This window comes from Pipistrellus hanaki (genome assembly GCF_964339955.1).
Source record: "Pipistrellus hanaki genome assembly, chromosome: 1".
Classification (NCBI taxonomy): domain Eukaryota; kingdom Metazoa; phylum Chordata; class Mammalia; order Chiroptera; family Vespertilionidae; genus Pipistrellus; species Pipistrellus hanaki.
In genome coordinates, this window is record NC_140503.1 from 177,260,418 (window position 1) to 177,286,366 (window position 25,949).

A 25,949-nucleotide genomic window follows, 5' to 3' on the forward strand; every position below is an offset into this window, starting at 1 on the left:
TAGAGTGCTTGGAAGTTGAACTTTTGCCCATTATTTAACTCCTTTCATCCTTAATTTTATCACCTTAAAATGAGGATAATAAAAGGCCATGAAGTGAGTGGGGAAAAATCTAAAGTATCTTGTACACAATAATAACTCAGTACGTCTTTTATCCCACCTGCCTATATTTTTCTTTTTTGTGCATGTGCAAAATTTATGAAACATACACTCCAATAAATATACATTCCAATGAAACAAACATTTTTACTTACTAATCCTATATGATAAAAGCATAATATGCAAATTGTCCCCTCAACCAGTAGTTCTTCCAGGAGTTCCACCAGGGGGCAGGGCCAGCCAGGGGAGGGGAGGGAGTCTCTGGTACACAGAAGGCATCTGGGGGAAGTGGGGAAGGCCCTGGCAGTGTCAGGTGGCTGGGGGAAGGGAGGGAGTACCTGTCTGGCTGCTGCCAGCCTCTAGGGACCCTACCAGTGCATGAATTGTGTGCACTAGGCCTCTAGTGTAATATAATTACCACAGAGCACCCTTTTTTTGACATAGGAAAATATCTTTTTCTTTCCCCAGGTCTCCTATCCACAATATATTTTTCTTTCCCCAGGTCTCCTGCCAATTTGAGTGAATTCTGACATGGATAACGAAAGCTGTCCAAGAGCACTCACCAATGAAGATAAAGGTAATCTTGGGTAGGTAATAGACCATAGTTAGAATGTTTTGAATTCAAGTCTGTCTCTTTTTTACTAACTAAATATGTTTTTTTTTGTTTTATTATTATTATTTTTTTACTCTTGAGATTGATAGTTTGTGTCCATGGCACACTTTTTCTCTTTTTCCTTATTTTATTCATGGCAGTAAAATATATATATATATTAATTTTGATTACTCCAATGTGAATCGTCTTTTATTCCCAAAGCATTAGCATTACTTTATCAATATTTTCCTGGGAGTCATAGATAAAAATAGTGCTCGTTTTATTCCTCCAATGCCTGAGTTCATGAATTCTGTGCCTCTAAAAGCAGGTGCACATCATATTTTATTTATTGAGTTCCCTGATCCTTTTCTGACCCTAGGAAAGAACTTCAGAGAGTTTATTATGGAGGTAAGTGAACTCTATATTCTTTTGCTCTCAACAAAAGAAATGAATTATATCAAGTTCAACTTTAGATGTCCCTTGTATCTGTACTTCCTTCTCAATTTTCTGTACTACTGCCACTGTTCAGACCTGAATTACCTCCTGCTATTTGGACCAATCAAGAGCCTCTGTGTTCTCTCTCCACCAAGATTCTCCTACAATGCCCTCAGAGGTACTTATGTACAGTTCATCTTTAATGATGCTATCCCATTGTGTGTCCATGTGCTTGTTGGTTGGTTGTTTTCTTTCAAAACTTTTAATGTGCCCCTATTTCCTAAAGCATAAACCAATATCAGTCTACATGTGTTCCCAAACCCTCAATCCCTCCAGCTATACCATAAAAATAATGAGAGCTCGCTTAGTACTTAGAGTTCTTGATATATAGCAAGTGTTCAATGTGTTAGGTATCTTTATTATGTACATTTAAAATAGCAACATACTGTACATTGGAGTTTAAATTTAAGCAAAAAACAATTAGCTTTGACTTAAATTTTAAATTGTTTAGGATTCCTCTCAATCCTTCTGCCCAGGTATTTGTGGTCTGCTCAGGTTTTTCTCTAAGTGACCAGGATCAGAATTTTCCACAACCTTGGAATGTGTCCAGACATGTTTTCATGGGGTCTCCTTGGACACTTCAGTGGAGGTATACCAGAGGAATGCTGAAGTACAGAGGGCAAAGACATGACTCAGGCAGGATGTTACTCTCCCTCAAACACAACTGAAGCTTTCATGGGAGGGCACCCTGTTAGCAGGCCATAGGAAATCCCCATTCCTGGCAACAACTTCTGCAGAGACAACAGCCTGAGGATTTATATCTTGCTGCACTCTGTATAAAGAAAGGCGTCCACTGAGTTTAGCTTCTTAATAAGAAGCACACAAGTTCTAAAGGTTAAACATACTTTTAAAATTCCAATGCAGTGTCATTGATCAGTGCCCTTTCCTTAAACAGTAAGCTTTCCGAAGAAAAACAGACCCGCTATTCATTAAATAGTTCACCATTTGCTTTGCTTCAAACATTATCTAATATTCAATCATTAACTATGAAATACTATGACAAAATTCAAAAACAAGCTTGGCAGAATCCTATGTAAAATTTTTTATTTAGTAGAGTTTACTTTAGACAAACAAATGATATAATTTGATACCAAACAAAACAAAGCAAAACAAAACAAAACAAACAACAAAAACAGTATTTCCTGCCAAAACCGGTTTGGCTCAGTGGATAGAGCATCAGCCTGCAGACTGAAGGGTCTCCGGTTCAATTCCAGTCAAGGGCATGTACCTTGGTTGCGGGCACATCCCCAGTAGGAAGTATGCAAGAGGCACCTGATCAATGACTCTTTCTCATCGATGTTTCTAACTATCTCTCTCCCTTCCTCTCTGTAAAACATCAATAAAATATATTTTAAAAAAAACATAGTATTTCCCTAACATTACTTCTCACACTATATAAATCCATTGCCAACTCTTAAAAACATGATAAAGCCAAGCATCTTCAAAGCTTTCGTTACCACTTTATACATCAAAACAGTTGAAATGACCATGTGGATTTCAAAAAATACTCAATTTTTCATACATTAAAATGAGATAATTAGGACTATTTAAATAAGTCAGCAAATGATCTATCAATTAGCATGACTTTACAAGCATTATTCTCAGTGTAAACATTTGTGCATACACACTCCCACAGGTGGCTTCCACTAAAATCACTCTCTTTTGTAAAACTGATTTTAAATTAAATGCTTTTCACTTATTTTCATTTTTATGTTGGCAAATAAGTTGGTTTTTCTTAAATATATTTTTGTTGATTTCAGAGAAGAAGAGAGAGGAAGAAAGAGATAGATACATCAATGATGAGAGAGCATCATTGATGGGCTTCCTCCTACACCCACCCCACTGGGGATTGAGCCCTCAATCTGGCCATGCACTCCTGACCAGAATCAAACCTGGAACCCTTCAGTCTGCAGGCCAATGCTCTATCCACTGAGTCAAACAAGCCAGGGCAACAAATAACGCCTTTTTTAAAGAATGGTTTTAAATAGGATAGCAAAAAGAATGAAATAAGAGCAGAAAAATATAGGAAGAAGCAGGGAATGGCTAAAGGAAACTAAAAAGAAAGGAGGGAGGGAGAGAAAGAAGGGAGGAAGAGAGGAGGGAAAGACTATTAGGAACAAGCATGGATCAGAATCATTTTCCAGATTCACTGTTTTCAATCTTTTCAAAAACATTTCTCAATCTAACTTATAGAATTAGAATATCAGAAACCTGTATTTCAAAGCTAAAACTTCAAACTTGATAAGTAACAGGAAGTCGCACCCACCAACTCAGAAACACTGCCATCTGCTGACAAAATAAAATTGATATGAGTTTTGATATTATTTCTTTAAATATAAAACCAAACTGTTGTAAACTCTGGTTAAAAGGCAAGGCTAGCATGACATGATATAAAGCTGGGAATATAGGTTTTATAATATGTAATTCATATTATAAAACCTGTAGTTAATAATAAGTTACTAATATAAAAACATAGATTTATGAATATAACAAAGCTTGAGAAATATGAAGTATGAAAAAATGTAAAAAGAAATATTTTGGTTTATAGTAAAAGCACAATTATAGTTTTAACTAGTAAACCAAAATATGTGAAATAATTTTCTGAATATCTATTCATAATCTTGCTGCAGGCAATAAATGTTTGAGCACTAACTCAAGCCACAGCACTCTTCTAATTTTCTAATTTGCAGTTTCAATGTAAAGGATTACTTCTAGCCAAAACCGGTTTGGCTCAGTGGATAGAGCGTTGGCCTGTGGACTGAAAGGTCCCAGGTTCGATTCCGGTCAAGGGCATGTACCTTGGTTGCAGGCACATCCCCAGTAGGAGGTGTGCAAGAGACAGCTGATAGATGATTCTCTTTCATTGGTGTTTCTAATTCTATTCCTCTCTCCTCTCTATAAAAAAACAATTATACACACACACACACACACACACACACACACACACACACACATATATATATAATAAAAGGATTGCTTCTAAAAGTTCATTACCAAAAGTCAGTCTCAAAACTGAAGGAAGGAAACACATCAGTTGGATGAAATACCCAGATCCTTAAGAGTGCGTCCATTTACTTATAATTCCATCCTTCTTCACACATTAGTTACAAAGTAGGTAGGAAACTGCAGATTATAGCATACTTGGAGGTACATGTTGGGTAAATATAAGTGATTTTTTATAGCTTATAAAAGTGATCACAAAATCACCATCAATATTTCTTTCTATGAGTGTCAGTGATTTAGGGAGTCTCCTAATTGACCTTCTTTATGTTGAGTTGATAGACTAACTTGTATTTATTTATTCTGTGAGGAATTTCCTCCCATTCTATATCCCCGGATTTATATATTGTCATGCTAGCCTTGCCTTTTATACTCCAGTTGGAATTCTCTTGCAGCTCAAAGAGAATGTCATATTTCACTTCTGTGTCTTTGCTCATGCTGCTCCTGTTTGTGTCTATGAGGCAATTATTGTCCTGAGGATATTCCCTCTGACCTCCTACACTGGGAGGGCCAAATTTCCCTCCTCTGGGTTCCCAGCCTGCATTGGCCAGCCCCGCCCCCTATCAGGGTGTTGGGGGCCTATAGGGGGCTGCGCCAACAGAGGTTGGGGTCCCAATTGAGGCCTGGGTGTGTATTTTACTGTTACATTTACCATAAGAAAGTATTTTGTTTCTCAATCAATCATCCTTGCTTCATAGTGAACTCCATCAAATGAGGGATCTTGACTTATTTCTATCCATATCTCATGCATGGCACCTAATGAAGAGAACTTTTAAAAAAATCTCCTAATATTTTAGAATCTCATACAATATTTTACTATTCTTCATCATTTCTGCAATGACAGAAAAGTTTCCATAGACATTAGTGACAGCATGCTGGATTTGTTAGATTGGCTATTCTGTTATATATAGTTTGTATATTATTTTATGACTAGAGGCCTGGTGCATGAATTCGTGCATGGGGTGGGAGAATCCCCTCAGCCTGGCCTGTGCCCTCTCACAATCTGGGGCCCCTCAAGGGATATAGCAGTGTGCCAAGCCGTAGGGAGGAGCCCAAGCCGAGGTTGGGCACTACACTGCTCCTGTTCATCCTGGCCCACTGCACCTGCCTCCACTCTGTAATGCTACGGCAGAGCCAGGAGAGGCTCTTGCCATCTCAGCTGTGCTCACCAGCCATGAATCCGGTTTCTGGTTCCTGTGGGAGCACATTGGCCACAAGGGAGCAGTCCTTGTATTGAGCGTTTGCCCCCTGGTGATCAGTGCACATCATAGCAACTGGTTGACTGGTCACTTAATCATACACACACACACACACACACACACACACACACACACACACACACATATATACACACACACACACACTAGAGGCCTGGTGCACAAAATTCATTCATGGGGGTGTATCTCTCAGCCTGGTCAACACCTGGACCCTTCAGGGAACGTCTGACTCAGAATCGAGGACCTTTGGCTCCTAACCACTTGCCTGCCTGCATGCCTGATTGTCCCTAACTATTTTGCCTGCCAGCCTAATTGCCCCTAACCACTCCCCTGCCAGCCTGATTGACACCTAACTGCTCCCCTGCTAGCCTGATCACCCACAACTGCCCTCCCTTGATGACCGGATTGCTCCCAACTGCCCTCCCATGCCACGACCCACCTCCTCCAATGAGTCCCGCCTCCTCCACGTGAGGCAGCAGAGACACTGGGACTGGCCTCTTCCATGCCATGCAGAGCAATGGGAGCCCCAGGCTTCACTGTGCAGAGCAGCCACCAGATCCTGCCTCCACTATGTGCACAGCCATCTTGTGACAGCCATCTTGTGACAGCCATGATGTAATGGCCATCTTGTGATGATGTGAGGGTTTGATGCCACCTAGGCTACTATTAGTATAGATGGTAGAGGGTTGGCTCATGAATTCATGCATGGGTGGGGTCCAGCCAGCCCGCCCTGATGGGGGACTATCAGGCTGGGCCAGCAGGGGGGGAGAGGCCATGCAATATTGGCTGGCCAGCCCCATCCCTTATTGAGGTGTTGGGGGCTGATTGGGGGCTAGGCCAGCAGGAGTTGGGGTCCCAATCAAGGCCCATATCAGGTTGTGCATCATAGCCACTGGTCATTCTGCTCATTCTGGTTGTTCGCTGTTCCTCCACTAAACTAAATGTTATTTGGGATGCCAAGTAATCTCTTATCCAATATTTTATGGCTATAAGATCTTAACTAGATTAATAAAAACAAAGTAACAATATGATATAACAAGTACTCCATAATATAGGGATTTGCAAAGTTCAAGTGGAACAAAGGGGAGTATGAAATAAATCTATTTGGGTAACTTCTTGCTTGAAGTAATTTTCAAGTATAATTCAAAGTTTATTAAATTTACACAGGGATTACTTATAGATTAGGAAGAAGCAGCAAAATATGTCATTGCCAATTGGGCTAATTAGTAACCCAAATAGTACAGAATTTTCCCTATCTATCACTATCTCTATCTCTTATCTATCTCTATCTTTCTATCTCTCTAACATGTTGATCATCTGGAATTATAAAATTCAAAAAAGACTAACCAATTTTTCTCAGTGAATAGAGCATCATCCAGTGGACTCAAAGATCTTGGGTTTGATTTCTGTCAAGGACACATACCTGTACCTCAGTTGCAGGCTTGATCCCTAGCCCAGGTACAGTTGGAAGACAACCAAACTATGTGTTTCTCTCACATTAAAGTTTCTGTCATTTTGTCTCTCCCCCTGCCTTCCAGTCTCTAAAAATCAATGGAAAATATCCTGGGGTGAGGATTAACAACTGCAAAAACAAACTCAAAGAGATCATGAAAGAGGACTTTTATCAAGAGAATATAAGAAAGTAGTCACTTCTTAAGTGCCTGGCCAAATCTTCCAAAGTTCTTTAAGAAAGGAACATGGCAGGTAGGTTGACCAATTTCCTTCATACTCATTTTGAAAGCAATGATGAAGGTCAGTACCAGAAACTTCATGTAGACAAGGCAAGAATCAATTAATGAAGTGATCAGTGAGACCTATAGTTTTTTTTCTGGCCCCTTGTGTCTTCCTTGCCAGGTTAGAAGTTCTTACTTATACATTATGAGACCAAATCTCACTGGCATTGTCAATTAATACTATTAAAATTTATAGTTATCTAGGTAGTCCTGCAACCATTACATTCCTCACTTTTAGAAAATCTTTAATGCTTAGATTAATTTGAGAAACTTGGGCATGAAAGAAACCAAGCTATTTCTTAGGGTACTAGATATAGAATAGCAAGTTAGTTTATTTTACTTATTTTCTTATAGTGGTAAATATTTAACATGAGTTCTACCCTCAATACATTTTGAAGTACATCATATATATTGTCAACTATAGGCACATCTCTAGGACTTATGGTAAATCCCTAAAACTTATTCACCTTTTATAACAAAAAATTTGTACCCATTAAACATTTCACATTTTCTATCCATCTAGCTCCTGGTAACAACCACTCTACTTTCTGGTTCTATGAACTTGATTACCTTAGATATCTCATATTTATTAAGAAAAATTATGCAATGTCTGACAGTCTGCGACTAGCTTATTTCACTTAGCATGATGTCCTCTAGGTTCATTCATGTTATCTCATATGGCATTATTTCCTTTTTTTTAAAGACTGGATAATAATAGTCCATTGTATGTACATACCACATTTTTATTTCTATCATTAATTGATATACATTATGTTGTTTTCCCATCTTGGCTATCATGAATATGTTGCATTGAACATGGGAGTGCAAATATCTCTTCTAGATCCTGATTTCAATTCTTTTGTCTATATTCTCAGAAGAGTGGAATTACTAGATAATATAGTAATAATGGGTTTTGTTTGGTTTGGGGGAGGAAAAAGCATTTAAAAATTTTTAACACCATTTCTATATATATATAATTGATTTTTTACAGAGAGGAGGAGAGAGGGAAAGAGCTAGAAACGTCGATGAGAGAGAAACATCGACCAGCTGCCTCTTGCACACCCCCTACCGGAGATGTGCCCGCAACCAAAGTACATGCCCTTGACCAGAATCGAACCTGGGACCTTTCAGTCTGCAGACCGACGCTCTACCACTGAGCCAAACCGGTTTCAGCTCAACACCATTTCATGTTTCATGATGAAAACTCTTTAAAAACCAGGCACAGAAACAGAAAGTTACATACATATAAGAAAGGCCATATATGACAACTCCACAGACATCCTATGCTAACAGATCAGAAGAATTGGTGCTGCAAAAATATCTGTGCTACTCAAAGGGACCTAGAGATTCAATACATTCCTTATCAAAATCCCAATGGTGCTTTTTTACATAAAAGGGAAAAAAGATAAAACCATAATAGACCTTAAATAGCTAAAACAATCTTGAGAAAGAACAAAGCTAGAGGCATCACACTTTTACACATCAAAATATATTACAAACTTACATATTAAAACAATTTGTTCTGGCATAAAAACTGTTTTGTAGACCAATGGAACTGAATATAGAGGCCAGAAGTAAATCCACATACATATGATCACTGATTGTTGATAAGGATGCCAAAAATATACAGTGGTGTATAAATTATGTTTGGAAAACTGTATATACATTTCAAAAGAATGAAATAGAACTCTTATTTTATAGCATATTAAAACATAAACTCAAAATGAATGTAAGACTTAAATATAAGACTTGAAGCTATAAAACTCTAGAAGAGTACAGGTGGGAACCAAGTGACTTTGGTCTTGACAATGATTTCTTGGATATAACATCAAAAGTGCAAACAACAAAAGTAAAAATTGTCAAGGGAAACTACATCAAGCTTAAAAGCTTCTTCACAGAGAAGGAAACAATCAACTGAATGAAAAGGCAACCTATGGAATGGGAAAAATATTTTCAAAACATCTATCTGATAAGGGGTTAATATATGAAATCTAGAAGGAACTACTACAACTTAATAATAAAAAAAAAGAAACACAGAAAATAACTTGATTTAAAAATGAACTAAGGATTTGATAGACATTTCCCCAAAGAAGATATATGTTACTAGATATATGAAAAGATATTGAAAATGGCTAATGTCTGGAAAATGTAAAACCATAATGAGATATTACTTCACACCTATTAGGATGGCTATTATTTAAAAAAAAAAAAAGATATGACTTGTCAAGGATGTACAGAAATACTTATATACTTTTGGAACCCTTGTAGTCTATTGGAGAAAGTGTAAAATGATGTGATATATATATATATATCGTGTTTCCCCGAAAATAAGACAGTGTCTTATATTAATTTTTGCTCCCAAAGATGCGTTAGGTCTTATTTTCAGGGGATGTCTTATTTTTCCATGAAGAAGAATATGGTACACATTTATTGTTAAATGAAAATAAAGGAAATTTATTACCTGTATACGGTATGGTAGTACGGTAGTTGTCAACAGAAACCAGACAAACTGTGAATCCTACAGTATCAAGAATTTACTCATTTATTCAATGACAATCATGTCATCATCTTCTGGAACATCATCATAACAATCCAATTCCTGAATTTCCTGGTGAATTTCTTGTGACTCCATTTCTTTCAGAATTAGTGGACCAAATCTCTCATGTTTAGCCTTGGGGGGGCCTTATTTTCGAGGATGCCTTATATTTCACTCAGAAGGGAACCTGTAAGTAAGTCTTATTTTCGGAGGATGTCTTATTTTTGGGGAAACACGGAATATATATATATATATATATATATATATATATATATATATATATATGCCTAAGCAACTGAATGGTCAACCAGTCACCATATGCACACTGCCCACCAGGGGGCAGGCACTCAAAGCAGGAGCTAGCCCCTGGTAGTCAGTGCACTCCCACAGCCAACCTCCCACAGCTGGCCAAACTTCATAGTCCCTCCCCTAACAGCCGGCTGGATGCTATTGGCCCTTATTACCAGCCAGGGAGAGGGACCCTACCTGTATGAATTTGTGCACTGGGCCTCTAGAGGAATATGATAGCCAAATTTCAATACAAGTGAGAATAACAGAATGCTCAAATCAATGGATCCCACGAGCAGAGCAGACACTACATAGAAGGGCAAAGTGTGAGGTAGTTAGAAAGTAAATTTAATTGGACAAGGGCATAGGTTGATAGACATAAGAAAAACATTACTCAAGTACCCGCTTCACTCTTTCCAAACTCTAGTTTCTAGTGTATATAATCTCTACATGTACTATTTTTCTCAGCAGAAAATTAGGGCAAGTATCTCTATTTTTTTTTATATTTAATCATTAACAAATCATAATTAGAACAAGGTTATTAGTTTCATTTCACAAATAAAGAAAATGAAGCTCGAGAAGCAAATTATTAGTCCCACCATCAGAAATTTTATCAAGCATGAGAACTGTCCTTCAAACCAGTTATCATACTTGATAAATGTTCTAAACATGATTGTTCTTGCTTCTGCTCCTAAATTCTATATAGAGCTGTTTCACTATGCATGGCGTAGACCTCGGGAATTTGATCTCTGGAGCTGGATTGTTAAGCACAAGTCTGTTACTTGTTAGCTGTACCACCATAAGCAAATTACTTGATCAATCTGTGCTAAGTCTGGAAGTAGTCTGAGATAGATTATTTGTTCTCTTTTAGAAAAGAAGGCTAATAATACTATCTTCTTCTCAGTAGTTACTATATATAAAAGCAGTGCCTGGCACATTAAACACATGATATAATATTTTAACTACTACCATAGTATTACTACAAACATAATGAGAAACAAAAATACCAATGTCACACCAAAAGGGAAGGCTACAAACTCAAAGACAGTCTTGAATAATTCTGCTCATGCCTGATCCTCTTTCAGTCCTTGTGATGGATGTTAGAAGTATATATATTTTTTCATCCTTTGTGATTTGTTTTCCCTTCAGAATGGTTTATTTAGTTTTATTCTCTAAAAACTTACAGACCTTCAGAATGCAGGAGTAGGAAAGAAAAGCCAAAAGATGGGCATGAGCCAAAGAAATCATCAATGCTGATTATAAGAAACATATTGGTGCAAAGAACAATCAAATGGATCTAGTTGTCATTTGATAGCCCATGGCAAATTAAAAAACAAAAAATATGTCACGGAAACTGGCTTGGCTCAGTGGATAGAACTTTGGCCTGTGGACTGAAAGGTCCTGGGTTCGATTCCGATCAAGGGCATGTACCTTGGTTGCGGGCACATCCCCAATAGGGGATGTGCAAGAGGCAGCTGATCGATGATTCTCTCTCATCGATGTTTCTAACTCTATCTCTCTCTCTTCGTCTCTGTGAAAAATCAATAAAAAAATATATTTAAAAAAATATGTCTTTCTTGTCTATTATGAGACTCAATATCCTCAAACTGGCTTGTAAGAGAGACAGAATGCAGGGAAGCGGCAGGGAGTAAGCAAGAGTGGCAGGCAGGGAACATAGTCCTGATGTGGAGACATAGGAAAATGGTGAGAGAGAAAAGAAAGAGGCGGGAGGGTGGGAGGGGGGGCAGGTTGTGAAGGACACAGAAGCAGGATTAAAGCAGAGATGTGTCATTTTCAAAATACAATTTATTTCCTTCACAAGATGCCTCTTTGTGTATTAAAAATTGAAATTAAAAAAAAAAAGTCTGTGAAAACAAAGGTGTTACCCCTGATTGGAAATGGCATAAGAAGCAGCCAAAAAGCTTTCTGCTCAGCTTGAAGTCTTGGGGAATAAGAAAATCTTTCAGGAGCAAAAGCAAAACATGGCAGAGGAAAGGCAGATTAGTGTGACTTCAGAAATGAGTTCCAAGACTACTGAAGCACAGTGTATTAGCTTTATGACGAGAGCCATTAGCTCTCCACGACAGGCAATATTTCTAAAGAGCTGCACTGTGCAGAGAGGGAAATGCAAAGGATCTAGGAACGAAGCTCTACTTTCTCACAAGTTATTAACCTCATTTATACCACTGAGTCTCTATCATTATGTTCATTGCCCTGACATGGTTCAGTGCCTTGATATATCATTCAGTAGGGTGCAAACTGTGACGGCAGGGGAAGGTAAGCCCAGGGTCTTGGATGCAATTGCCTTTGTTATGACCAGATGCACCTCAGATGAAAGTAAGAAACTATTCTGGGGAAGAATTCCCTAAAAACCGTGTTCTGAGTCCTTTATTTTGAGGCCAACGCACCAACTATCTGTTGATAAACCCCTTCAAGTGTCAAGTTCATTTTTTAAAAGGAGTTGTAGGCTTTCTTTCAACATCATGGGAAAACAGGTGTATGCTTGTAAAGTCAATGTGGCTTTTTCCATTAGCCTCTTTAATGGAAATATATTTTATAAACTTGGGAAAATCATTCATTGGGATGATAGATGATTAGAGGAGTGGGGAAGATAGTGTTCTAGTTACTTGAAAACTAAACAAAGAGTAAGTACTCCACATTTGAAAAGTGTTTCTTTAGGATGAATTCCATTTTTCAATTTGATGAGCATTAAATGAATCCAAAACCTTGTGATTCTCACTTCATGGGTATTAAATGAAGGTGACTCTACTAAAAGAATCAAGATATGTCTGAGGAACAGAATAAATCACAATAATTTATGGAGTATCAATAATGATGTTTCATTAAATATCTCTCTTCTTGAATAAAGTTTAATATCATCTTTAAGTATAAACATATTAGCAGATATTTCCTACAAAATATAACTTAATAGAGAGTGGGAGTTTTTCATTTATTGAAAATTCTTGGCTAAGCATATATAATAAAGTTTGTAAGATGTCATAAGTATAGACAATTAGCCTTGACCTTTCTAAATAATCTCATTTAAAGTTCAAGTATTCCTATGAGATGCAAACTTTTACACTTCAGTCTGAACTAATGTAAATATTTGCATTTGTGAAATATATCTGAAATCAGACTGAGTGGAAGGTAAATATTACATTTATAAAAGACTATATGTTTTGAAAACTAATAAGAAATTTATATATATCTAGTCAAAGAAATATGACATACGATCAAATGACAATATTGGTGTTTTGGCATATATTACATCTAATATTTAAAAACTATTATAAATGCTAGAATTTAATTGTAAAAAAGAGTACACAATTAATAGGAAAAACAATGATATTAATGTTTAATAAATTTGAAAGGTATATATACTCATCACACATTATATAGAACTTGAAATTAAGATTTACATTTAATATACTTTAAAAATTTTGTGTAAATCACTAACCACTAATAACTCTGATTTTTTTTCTCTTTAAGCCACTTTTGGTTCTCAGAGCAGCTGGGCTCATATGGCTTAAGTGTTGATTCTGAAAGTTTTAAAATTTCCCCATTTGAATTGTGGCTAGAAAATAGCAATATATCATGTGAAATGAAAGACAACTAAGTGATAAGGATAACATTGTCAAAAACATGAATGAACTATGATGTAATTCCTACAGAACCGTAGATCAGTTATTTTCATTAAGAAAAGAGTTCTGTGGAGTAAAAAGGAAAAAAATCAACATCACAAAGGAAATATGTATTTTAATATTAAACTTCTCTAGCCTTCTTTAGCTGCACAAAAATAATATCAGAAAGTTTTAACATGTTATATTAGAAATTTATTCCTCTAAAGATTTTTGCAAGTTTTACTTCATATGTGTGCCACAATCTTATGCTAAATAATTTGACATTAGTACCCTCAAAAAATTTTCAATATATCCCCAAACTACAGTTGACTAGTTTTCTTTAAGAATGACTTCATTTTTATTTTACTTCTTTTGTTCATTAGATTTCACATGTGAGTGAAATCATATAGTAATGTGTCTCTCTGACAGGTTTATTTCACTTAGCATTATACTCTCCAGTTCTTATAGAAAGAGGCTATTTATAGATATAGAGAACAGACTGACAGCTGTCCGAATGGAAAGGGGTGGGGGCTGAGTGGAAAAGATAAAGGGATTAAGCAAAGAATTAATCAAAACAAAAAACCCACACACAAAACAACTCTTAGACAACAGTATGGTGATTACCAGAGGGAAAAGGGGTTGAGAGGAGTTAAAAGTGGTAAAGGAGGGAATCATGGAGATGGAAGAAGACTTGAACTGAAATATTGAACACACAATACACAATATACAGATGCTGTATTATAGAATTGTATATCTAAAACCTATATAATTTTATTAATCAATGTCTTTTATATATATATAAAAGCTCAAGTGACTGTTACAACCAAACGACTGGAACGACCTCTATGACATGCACTGATCACCAGGGGGAAGACACTTATGCAGGAGCTGCCCCTTTGTGGTCAGTGCACTCCCACAGGGGGAGTGCTGCTCAGCCAGATGCCAAGCTCACGGCTGGTGAGTGCAGCTATGGCAACAGGAGCCTCTCTGACTCTGTGGCAGAGCTACTAAATGGCAGCAGCAGACGCAGTGGGTTGGGTTGAACGCAAGTAGCATGGCGCCGAATTGGGCTTCTTCCTGGCCACCGGCTGCTTGGTGCACTGTTAGATCCATCCAACCAACTGCCTGTTTAGGCATCATGACAGGAAATAAGGAAAATACTAAACTAAATAAACATGTTTTAGATTTAAAAATATATATCATATTTTCTAGGTTCATTAGATATCTGGAGTTATCCAGAAACAGAGACTGAAAATTCAGGACTGGAAAATAGCTAAGTCAATACTTGAAATATACATTTGGCATTCAAGCACATAGAAGTGAAAATTAAATTCAGATCTGCTGAGACAGTCCATATTTAACATGCAGAGAGTGAAACATAAAAGATCTATGGGGAATATATACTTGTTAGTATTCTTTGTAGAGTAAGAGTAAGGTAAGAAAAATATTTTTAGAGTAAATAATTATAATTATAAAATAACTGTTTAGGCCCAATCCCTATGGGGATTGGGCCTAAACAGGCAGTAGGACATCCCCTGAGGGGTACTGGATTGTGATAGGGTGCAGGCCAGGCTGAGGGCTCCACCCCCCCATGCACAAATCTGTGCACAGGGCCTCTAGTAAATAAATAAATAAATAAATATTCCATTAACCTTTAAGAAAACCCAGTATCTTAGAATAAACTCTGTATATTTCCTCCAAATTGTAAGTCTAGTCTGGTATATCAATGATAATCATTATTTGTTTGCTGATTGAACAAATTAATGAATTTTCCATAGCAAATTAAGAAAACCTGAAAATGTGAATTATATTACATTCTAATATTAATTTCCAGCATTCTCCTTTGGTAGTCTAACAATTAGCTCTACAAGTTATTTTATTTTTATTTTATTTTTTATTTTTATGTTTTTAATATATTTTATTGATCCTTTACAGAGATGAAGACAGAGGGACAGAGAGTCAGAAACATCAATGAGAGAGAATCATCGATCAGCTGCCTCCTGCACAACCCCCACCGGGTATGTGCCTGCAACCAAGGCACATGCCCTTAACCAGAATTGAACCCGGGACCCTTCAGTTTGCAGACTGGTGCTCTATCAAACTGGTTTCAGCTCTGCAATTTATTTTAATCATGCTGATGCTGGTGGAGGTATGTGGTTGGATTATAAATAATTGCCAAACCTAGTACAAAGTATTTACAAGGGAGCCATTCAGTTCACACTGCAGAATAAAGTATTTACAGCAATTTAAAAAAAAAGTCAACTTTTCAAAAAAGCAAGTTTCTTTGGAAGAAATAATATACAGACAAATCTATCTACCAGTATATTATATTGGGTTATTTCTATAATACAATTCCATATAATAAAAGGGTAATATGCAAATTGACCGAACAGCAGAGCAGCTGAACAACCAATCAAAGCATAATATACTAATGATATATATGCTAAGGCTGCTCAACCACTTACTATGATGTGCACTGACCACCAGGGGGAAGATGCTCCAACCAGTAGATTAGCTTATTGCTGGGGTCTGGCTGATCGGGACTGAGTGAGATGGGCTGGACATGCCCTGAAGCCCTCCTGTAGTTTCTCCCTGGCCTGATGGTGCACTGTTGGGGTTCCTCAGCCTGGCATGCACCCTCTCGCAATCTGGGATCCCTCAGGGGATGTTGGAGAGCTGGTTTCAACCTGATCCACAGGACACTCCCCTTGAGAGGACACCAGATGCAGCGCTCATCGCAAGCCTCTACTGATTGGGTCTAATTGGGCATAAGCCCGTGGCAGGCAAAGAGGGGCCGGGATGAGCAGGAGTGGCAGGTAGGAGCTGCAGGAAGCATTGAGCTGCAGGTTTCAGCCCTTTCCCTGCAGGCCACCCAGAAGTATACCACCTGTGCACGAATTCATGCACTGGGCTTCTAGTTCTTTTATAATTATAATTATTTCCTCTAAAAATATTTTTCTTACCTTACTCTTACTCTACAAAGAATACTAACAAGTATATATTCCCCATAGATATTTTATGTTTCACTTTCTGCATATTAAATATGGACTGTCTCAGCAGATCTGAATTTAATTTTCACTTCTATGTGCTTGACTGCCAAATGTATATTTCAAGCATTGACTTAGCTATTTTCCAGTCCTGAATTTTCAGTCTCTGTTTCTGGATAACTCCAGATATCTTATGAGCCCTAGAAAATATGATGTATATTTTTTAATCTAAAACGTGTTTAGTTTAGTATTTTCCTTATTTCCTGTCATGATGCCTGCATCTGCTCAGTCATCTAAGCTCACAACTTCAGTGTCTTCCTTGCTTGTCACTATAATTTGTTGTCAGTTATATTTTATCTTCCCACAATGATATTTTTGCACAGTCCCTCATATTTGTTCCATTCTCTCTCTCCTAGTTCACAAGTTTATTACCTTTTATCTTGATTCTAACAATTACTTTTTAGCAAGTCCCTGATGATTGCATTATTACCCTATATATTGCTAACAGATATTTTCTTCTAGAAAACCTATACTGAAAATATCTGTTAACAATACCTAGAATAATAAATAAGTTATTATTATCTGATCAAAAATTGCCAAGCTCCTTCAGCATTTGAGGAATAAATACAGTTTCCTTGGTTGTGATTCAAAATTCTCCAAGGTCTTGCCTCAAATTATTTCCAATCTCATTCTTCATCACTCACCTGCCAGGATCCTATTTCCTCTGTCAAATCCATTAAATATTTGTGGCTGCTTGCTTCACTTCAACAACATATTCATGCTAATATTTCTGTTTGGTATTCCTTTTTCACCTTTAGCTATAACTAGACAAGTTCAATCCATCTTCTTGTACTCATTCAAATGTCAAGTATAGCAAAGTCCTCCAGGTTATACAATTAAGACATAAGTTAAATACATTTCAATCTTCACAGTAATTTTGTATACCTAATTGCTAGATTTTTCATCTACTGTAAAACAATAATTTCTTAAGGCCAGGATCTGTAGTATCTCCCATGTATTATTAATTTATTTATGTAGGAAATCTGAAACTGTTCAAGGTATTAAGAATATAGACATAAATAAGACAGGACAGCTGTCACAGGGGAGGGGCTAGGGCTGGGTAAAAATCCATAAAGCTTTTTTTTTTTTTAATGGGAGAAGCAGATATTAAATAAGAATGTGAATCAAAATAAGATAATTTAGGAGAGTGAGCAGTGCTCTGAATAAAATACAGCAAATAATATAACAGAGAGTATGTGTAAATATTTTAATGTTTTTATTGATATGTACAGAGAGAGGATGGGAGATTAGAGATAGGAACATTGATGAGACATCATTGATCAACTGCTTCCTGCACATCCCCTATTGTGAAACAAATAAACAAAAAACACACCAGCAAGAAGAGTAACTAAGTACAGAAATGAGCTTTTCAGGAAGATGGGTGTAATGAATTTGAACGAGCTAACATGTTTTATTTACATTAGAGGCAATATAAAATACTAATATAAAATTTTTATCTGATTATCACTTGAACTTCAAAAATTTAGGCTCAGTCTTATGTACAATGAAAGTTAAAGACAACATAATATTTTTTCAAACTTTTTTTTTACTAGTAAGCAAAAGAGAGCTATCAGTCATCCAAATGAGTATAATATGGTTATGAATTGAATTTAAATTCAAAATAAGCACAGACACAACATGCCAATAATCCCTCAATTTCATCCCATTGGTTTATTACAGGTAGAAAACTATTATTGGTTCATGTTGTCTTGAACAATGGATATCAAAATAAAGTTACATTAACCAATACTAAAGCTCCTAGAAGGTAGCACAAAAACATGTATATCCATCCATTACAAAGAATGGATATACTAGCAATTTAAAAAGGTTACATATTTCCTTCATCCCCCATCACTGGCAACTGTCAATTCATTCTGTTTCTATGAATTTAGTTTTTCTATTTGTTTTTTCTTTTGTTTGTTGCTTTTACTTCACATATAAGTGAGCAAATATATCAGAAGACATTTGAAATGTATATATTGGCTTAAACATTAAAAGTTTTGATTAATGTGACATTTAATATGTAGTGATATACATATGCTTCCTTTGTATTTTTGCACTGAGATTTTGAAAGATTTATTATAAAAATGTCTTTTTAAAAATCTAATGAACTAAAATTATAATTTAATATCGCTAGTCTGATATAATAATTCTTCAATGAAACATTAAGCACATTAAAAATATTTGTCTCTAATATATAAATCATTTTTTAAAAGTCTTTAACTGTCACTGAGTTACACCTTCATGGTTTTCCACAGTTAATATTTAAAAATGCTGAATATTTATATTATATAATATTTATAAATGCTGAAAATCTGAAACATGAAGAAATACAACTAACGTTTGCAATCACTGATTAATAATTAAGAAGTGAGAATTTATATTGAAAAAATGGAGTACAGACCAGAGAGGAGATGTTTCTAGGAATGGGAAAATGAAACAAACTGAAGTATAATGTAAACACCCTTTCACCTAGCAATGCCATGAAAATCAAAACATAGAACCACCAAGTAAACCTCTCAAAAGCAAACAAGTTAGATATGTTTCAACTGTATAAAATTTCAGGTGGTTATCTAATTTGCTGACTCTTCTATCACTTATATAGATTCCATAGCCCATTTTCCCTCCCTACACTGTACTAACAGATTATAAAATTTTCAAGAATTTTTCCCTGTTGAGGTTTAAAAGTCTTTAAAGATGCAGCAAAGAAATATTATTATGAGATAATCAATATAAAAAATTATGAAACAGAGATAAAATTTAGATTTAAATTCACAGAATTATAGAATTTAGACATTTTCCTTTAATAAAGATGTTGGAAAGTATTCATTTTTACCTACATCAATGTTATATACTAAGTTAATCCTATATTACTTTATGAGCAAAGTATTAAATAAACTTCAAAATAGAATATATTCAATATATTCATCTAATTTTTCTTTTTAAATATTAAATTTTAGATACCCTTGGCTATGTTCTTGAACATGACATAAAATGAAAATTGCCAGGTTCTTATGGAACTTGGTTATCCCTTCAGTGTTTGAAATGAGTGTGCCACACTCTAAAATGCATTCAATGCATGCACTATTTTTTTTTTACAACCAACAATTATTACAAAATTAAACTGGAACAAAGAATATAATAAGAAACAGGGACTATGGAATCTCAGAGGGAAGGCAGCGTGGGTCGGTGAGTGGGAAGAGATCAAACAAAGAATTTGTGTGCAGAGATGCATAATGCATGGACACAGACAATAGGGTGGTGAAGACCCAGAGGGGGGAGCAGGAGTGGGCTACAAGGGGTCAGTGGGGGGGAAAAGGAGACATATGTAATACTTTCAACAATAAATATTTTAAAAATAAAATGAAAAGAAAAATGCTTAAAGAAACAGTGAAAAAATACAATGTTTTATTTAAAAACAACAAAAAAGAATAAAGAATTTTTGATTTGTCCAGATATAAAACGTTGTAAAAAATAATATTTAAGTAAAATATTATTTTAAGCACGTTTTATTAACTTTGTGGGTCCATTTGCAAATGTATGTGCATTTTTTCTATTTTATAGCAACATTTAGAAACTCCCATGTAAATGTATGTCTTATGCACACATGTAACAGAAGTGCAATAAAGTTGGCAGCCAGAAAGCAAAAAGGAGAAAAAGAAAAAAATATATATAGTGGGATTCAAGAGGTTGGTTTTCCTGAGTTTGAGAAACGGTTATAGTTGAATAAATGAGGGAGATGGCTGGAAAGCATTTAAGTTAAAGTCAGATAGTGAAATGGTTGAATTTATTATTATGAAACACTGCCATTCTGGATGTTGGCAATGTCTAAGGTGGAGTTATGGGAAAGAGTGGAAGATGAAAATTAATGATAAACATAATTTTATACTTACAGAGATTAAATATAAAGCATTACAAAAACATAATAAATTTATTTTTTCATTTTAAACACTAAGGAAAAGTATTACAGAAATATAATAAATCCTTTAGTTTTCATTTTAAATCTCTACCATATGTTTCAGTATGTTGAAAACTTTATCTCGACACTTTCAGTAATCAAATTCTACTAATGTCAAATATCAAGCTCAGAGCTTTGCATATGTCACTTGATTTAATCCTCACAATTAGCACATGAAAATATGTACTGCTGTAAACCTCAGCTTATACATGAAAAATCTGTAAATCAAAAAATGTGAGTTAGTTTTCAAGCTACACAGCATATGGTGACAAAACAGGGTTCAAAGCCAGATAATCAGACTGCACAAAGTATATTCATTTTTTAAGCATGATTACATTACACAACTATCCAAAAATAATACCAGGAAAAAGAAGAGATCTTACTGACTATGAACAGTAGAAATAACAATAGTGTTTAATTATACAATACAAGGGATATTTCCCTGCAGCATTTATTAACTTTGGACTCTTGGCAATCCAATAGCAAATCTAATGAGATCCAGGAAGATTGCATAAAGAAAATGCACATACATATATATTTTAATGTGGTTTTGTATAGCCTCCTTAAAAAAGAAAACTAAAGGGAAAAATATGAAAGATTTATTAAAATGATAGGCAGATAGAACTATATACAATCTGAAACTCTTGGGTAAGATACTTAATACTTTGTGCAACATGGGAGATTTGTCTAAAAACATGGTTGCATTTTTATAGTAACTTTCAGCTTTAAGGATTTTAAAATATAGTTGTGATCAGAATTAATGAGCCCCAGTTGACAGAGCTGTCCATAGCATTATGATATTCTTTTATGTGAGTCTTGAAAATTCTAAACATCCTGTACTTTACTGAGGCTCTGGCTGGTAAGGAATAAGCATAAGACACCCTATGAGTTGTAAAGTTGTTTGAAACATTTTTTGCAAAAGTCAGTTCCCCACAGGATTGATATTGGTAATTGGTTCAAAGCAAACTACCTCTACCAGAACGTGTCGCTTTTTGTCTGATTAGAGCTTTGAGGCCAAAACAAAAGAGGGTTTTAAATGAACTTGGTTTCTGAATCAGACTTATTCAGAGCTGCTTTCGAGGGCGTGTGAATCCATACTCCTCAGTATATTGTTCAGAAAATTCTGCGGTGAGGCAGGGTTCTCACCTTGTGAGAATTATTGATTTCTTTTTAAGTTGAAATTGGCATTTTTAGAGCTTATTATTTGCTTCCCTCTGGCAGCTGCCATGTTGCTGTGAACATGAGTGTCTCTGCCATCATTTGTGTCATCCTCCGTAGGAGGTCTGTCAGGAAATGTTGGTCTCAGACTCTACCTGGGTGCAGATTTAACAATCATAAGACTCCTATACTTTAATAAAACATTAAAAACAGTCTTGGCAGCATGAGGATTGAAAGCAAGACAGTGTAAACTCTGAGCAGTCTGTGGTATTCCTAGAGGATCAGGATGAGACCATTCCATTATTTTCATAGTTCCAGACATGGCCAAAGCTTTGTGTAATTAACTTGTGAAAACATATATTAGTAATGACCAACATGGTAAACACATTAAAAATGAGCTATACATAAAATTGTAAGAAATTTTTTAAAAGTTCAATTTTATGTTCATTCTTTCTAGGTGAAGCACAAAAAGGAAATGATGACAATGTGTTTTCCTTAATTTTTGTATCTTATAAATTATATGATTATTCACACTAATTAGTACACCTTGTCTAATCTTCCAATAATTTCTGAAGAAATTATAAGAAGAAGAAAAGAAAATGGATAGAAGATTTTAAAATGAGAATGAAATACAAGATAAGAAAAACATAAATTAATTATCTACTCATGTAATCTAAAACATACGATTAACTATGTGGAACAGTGTACAGTCCTCTGAGACTGTAAAAGATACAGTGGTTTTAAAATTTAAATGGTCCAAATTTACCTATACATTCAATTATAAGCAAACTAGAGTCCTGGTGCATGAAATTCACACACAAGGGGGTGTCCCTTAGCCCGGCCTGCACCTTTTGGGGGATGTCCAACTGCCGGCATCCCTCTCGAAATCTGGGACTGCTGGCTTCTAACTGCTCACATTATTGCCTGCCTGATCACCCCTAACCACCTCTTCCTCAGTCCCCACCACGATGGCTTTGTTTGGAGGACCAGATGACTGGAAGATGTCTGGTTGACCTGGTCTAATTAGCATATTTCCCTTTTATTAGTATAGACTAGAGGCCCAGTGCACAAATTCATGCACAGGTGGGATCCGGCCAGTGGATCTGTCGGGAGGAAGAGATGATGGGAGGTTGACTGGCCAGCTCTCCCTGAGGGGCTATGGGTGATTGGCTGGCAGTTGGGGGGGCATTGAGTGGGGGGGGGGCGATTGGAGGTTAGGGGCCAGAGGAGGGACCATGGGAGGTTGGCCAGCTAGCCCCACCCCTGATTGCTGCTGGGGGAGGGGCTGTGGGCTGATTGAGGTGGTGGGGGCTATTTGGGGGGGGGGGATGACCATGGGATGGGGCTGAGGTGGGATGATCAGGGGCCAACAGCCTGGGGGAAGGGCCATGGGTGGTTGGATGGCTGGCCCCACACCTTATCAGGGGTGATCAGGTGTGGAACTGGCTAGGGGGAGGCACTGCAGGCTGTTCGAGGCGGTGGAAGCTAATCTTGGGAGGAGCCAGGTGTGGGGAGGGGCTGCAGGGGCTGCAGGAGGTTGAGCGGCTGGCCCTGTCACCTATTGGTGTAGGAGGTGCAATCAGTGGCATGGCTGGCTAGGGAGAAGGGCTGCAGGCTAATTGGGGTAGGGCGAGCTGAGGGGGGTGGGATGGCAGGAGGAAAGGCCCTTGGGGTTTCATGGCCACTCTGCCCTCAATTGGGGAGGGAGAGGCCAATCGGGGCAGTGCCAGCTGAGGGGAGAGGCTGCAGGAAGTTGGATGGCCAGCCTCATCCCCCATTCCTGATCAGATGGTTTGCTGGCCACAGTGAAATATCTCTTTCATCTCTCAGAAATTGTCTGAATATATATATATATATATATATATATATATATATATATATATATATATATATATATAATGAAATTTAGTCAAATTGTCTCCCTGAGATCTTTATAAATAAATACCTACCACACCAAGCATGTTATATGAAACCATAGTATGACATTGTAATTTGAAATAATTATTGTACTTCAGAGCGATTATAATTAATTTTAAAAAATCTGATCATTGACATTAACCATAGTTAGGGAAGTACTATGCATACCACACACAGATTTCCTTGTGCTTATTCATGTATTTTCAAAAGACAAGTGACCTAGACTGGAAGTATGAATGCTTTGTTCTCTACATGGGTTATCGTATGATTATTGCCCATAACTTCTGTTGCTCTAATTCTGTTTTCAGCTTCTGATTATAATTTGTCTGACCACGAAGCTTTCCTCCGGGTAGAGATTGCACTGAGATCTTATTAAACATTTTAAACTCCTGGACAGTTGATTTTCTCATTGCAAATTACTGGACTATAATTCTGTTTGAATTTTAATACTATTTTGTGAATAGTATTATTTCTTCACCTGAGATTCATTTAGAATTTTAGTTTTAGGAGGAAAAAAAATAACAAAAAAAAATGTTTTCATGATTAGAAGCTTCAGTGAAATTTCTGGAATATATTTAATTAAATGGCAATCTTCCATGTTAAGAGGTGCCTTGACAGAGACATTTAATTATGTTAGTTAGCCAGTCATTTTTCCTTCATGACCCTCAGCTTTTGGGAACTAAACTAAGTCATTTTGATACATAGTCCATCCGTAGGCTTCAGAAATTAGAGATGAGGGCTTTAATCTGCCTTTCTCACAATCTTTCTTCTAGGTGGAGTTACCAGATGAGCATAGTCTCTGAATGAATTCTGCACCAACAAGCTGGCAAAAAATTAAGTCACACACCTTATTCTTGTGAGCTCAGCAAAGTTGCAGACTTTCCTAAGCACTTTTTTTATGATTGATTCAAGGCACATGCAATGATATTTCAGCAGCAGGAGCCAGCTAACCTTTCATTGGAATCTCATTACAAAATTTTCCATTATGGGGCAAAAAAAAAAAAAAAAAAAAAAAAAAAAAAAAAAAAAAAGAAATCAAATGGATATCCCGTTCACAGAGCTACAATGAAAGGGATATATTTTGTTATATTTTTGTTCATACAAGGGCTAAAGTTTTTGAACAATATTTAGTGCCGAGTCATATCTAGAGCAGCAACGTTGAATTATTTCTAACATTTCTTATGCTAATACAGTTACTCTCTTGCTATCAACCCAGCAATCATGACAATATTACTGACAATCATTTTGCTTGAGAAAAGATTAAGTGGTAAGTTTTGCCTACATCTCCATCTCTGCAGCTTTTTTTTTTTTAATATGCAATGTTCACTAAGAAGTGAAGTCAAACAAAAGTATGGTTGTGATCCCATGAGGTGTGTGTGTGGAGGGGGAAGGGGGTTTAAAAAGACCATTCACTGTGTCAGTACTCTGTCCAAATTGACATGTGTCCTCTGAGGACATGTCAGGGAGTGGCTGGGAGGTTGCCAGCTGGTACCTGTCATATCTCTATGAGTTGTTTCACATTATTGGGAAAAGCACATCTCACAAGACAGTCACTCTTACCAATCTCAGTGAAGTGGCAGATCACTGATGGATGAGCCAAAACTGATTCTCATGAAAGAGCTTAGGGAAAGGTGGCACCCTTGGGAACAGTGTGTCTATCTGGATAGAAATACCGTGAAACCTAGACCAAGCGTGAGGTTGTTGATATCACTGCTACCTCCACAGGGCTAGTTCATCAATGTCAGCCCCTAGGTGGGAAACTGTGAACTGATTTGAATCTATGTTTACTTACCTAGTGCGGCAGAGAAGAATACAATGAACTATTGACAAGCCAGTTACCATTCTCTCACATAGGTAGCTGTAATGATACACTAGAGGTTTGTGCCTTTGCCTCCTTAGTTTTAGGGATAAATTCTGTGTTGGTGCATCTGCAGCTAATGCCAGGAGACTACACAGTTTCCTTGATAAAGGTTCCTTCCTCTTGCTTTTGCTTCAGCCTGGTGAAGAACTGCCTAGCAAAAGGTCCATGTGCCATCATCTTCAGATTTAGTGCCACATACTGCAATGACACCTTTATGGACTTATGGACTTTCTTTTTTTTTTTTTTTTACTTCGTTGGGAAGACAAAAGTAGTTTTTAAGTCAGGATTGGCCCTAGCAGGTAGCTCAGTTGGTTAAAGCATCATCCTAAGAGGCCAAGGTTGCAGTTTTAATTTCCAGTCAGGATACATACAAGAATCAAGCAATGGATAAACAAATAAATGGAACAAAAAAATCAATGTTTCTTTCTCTC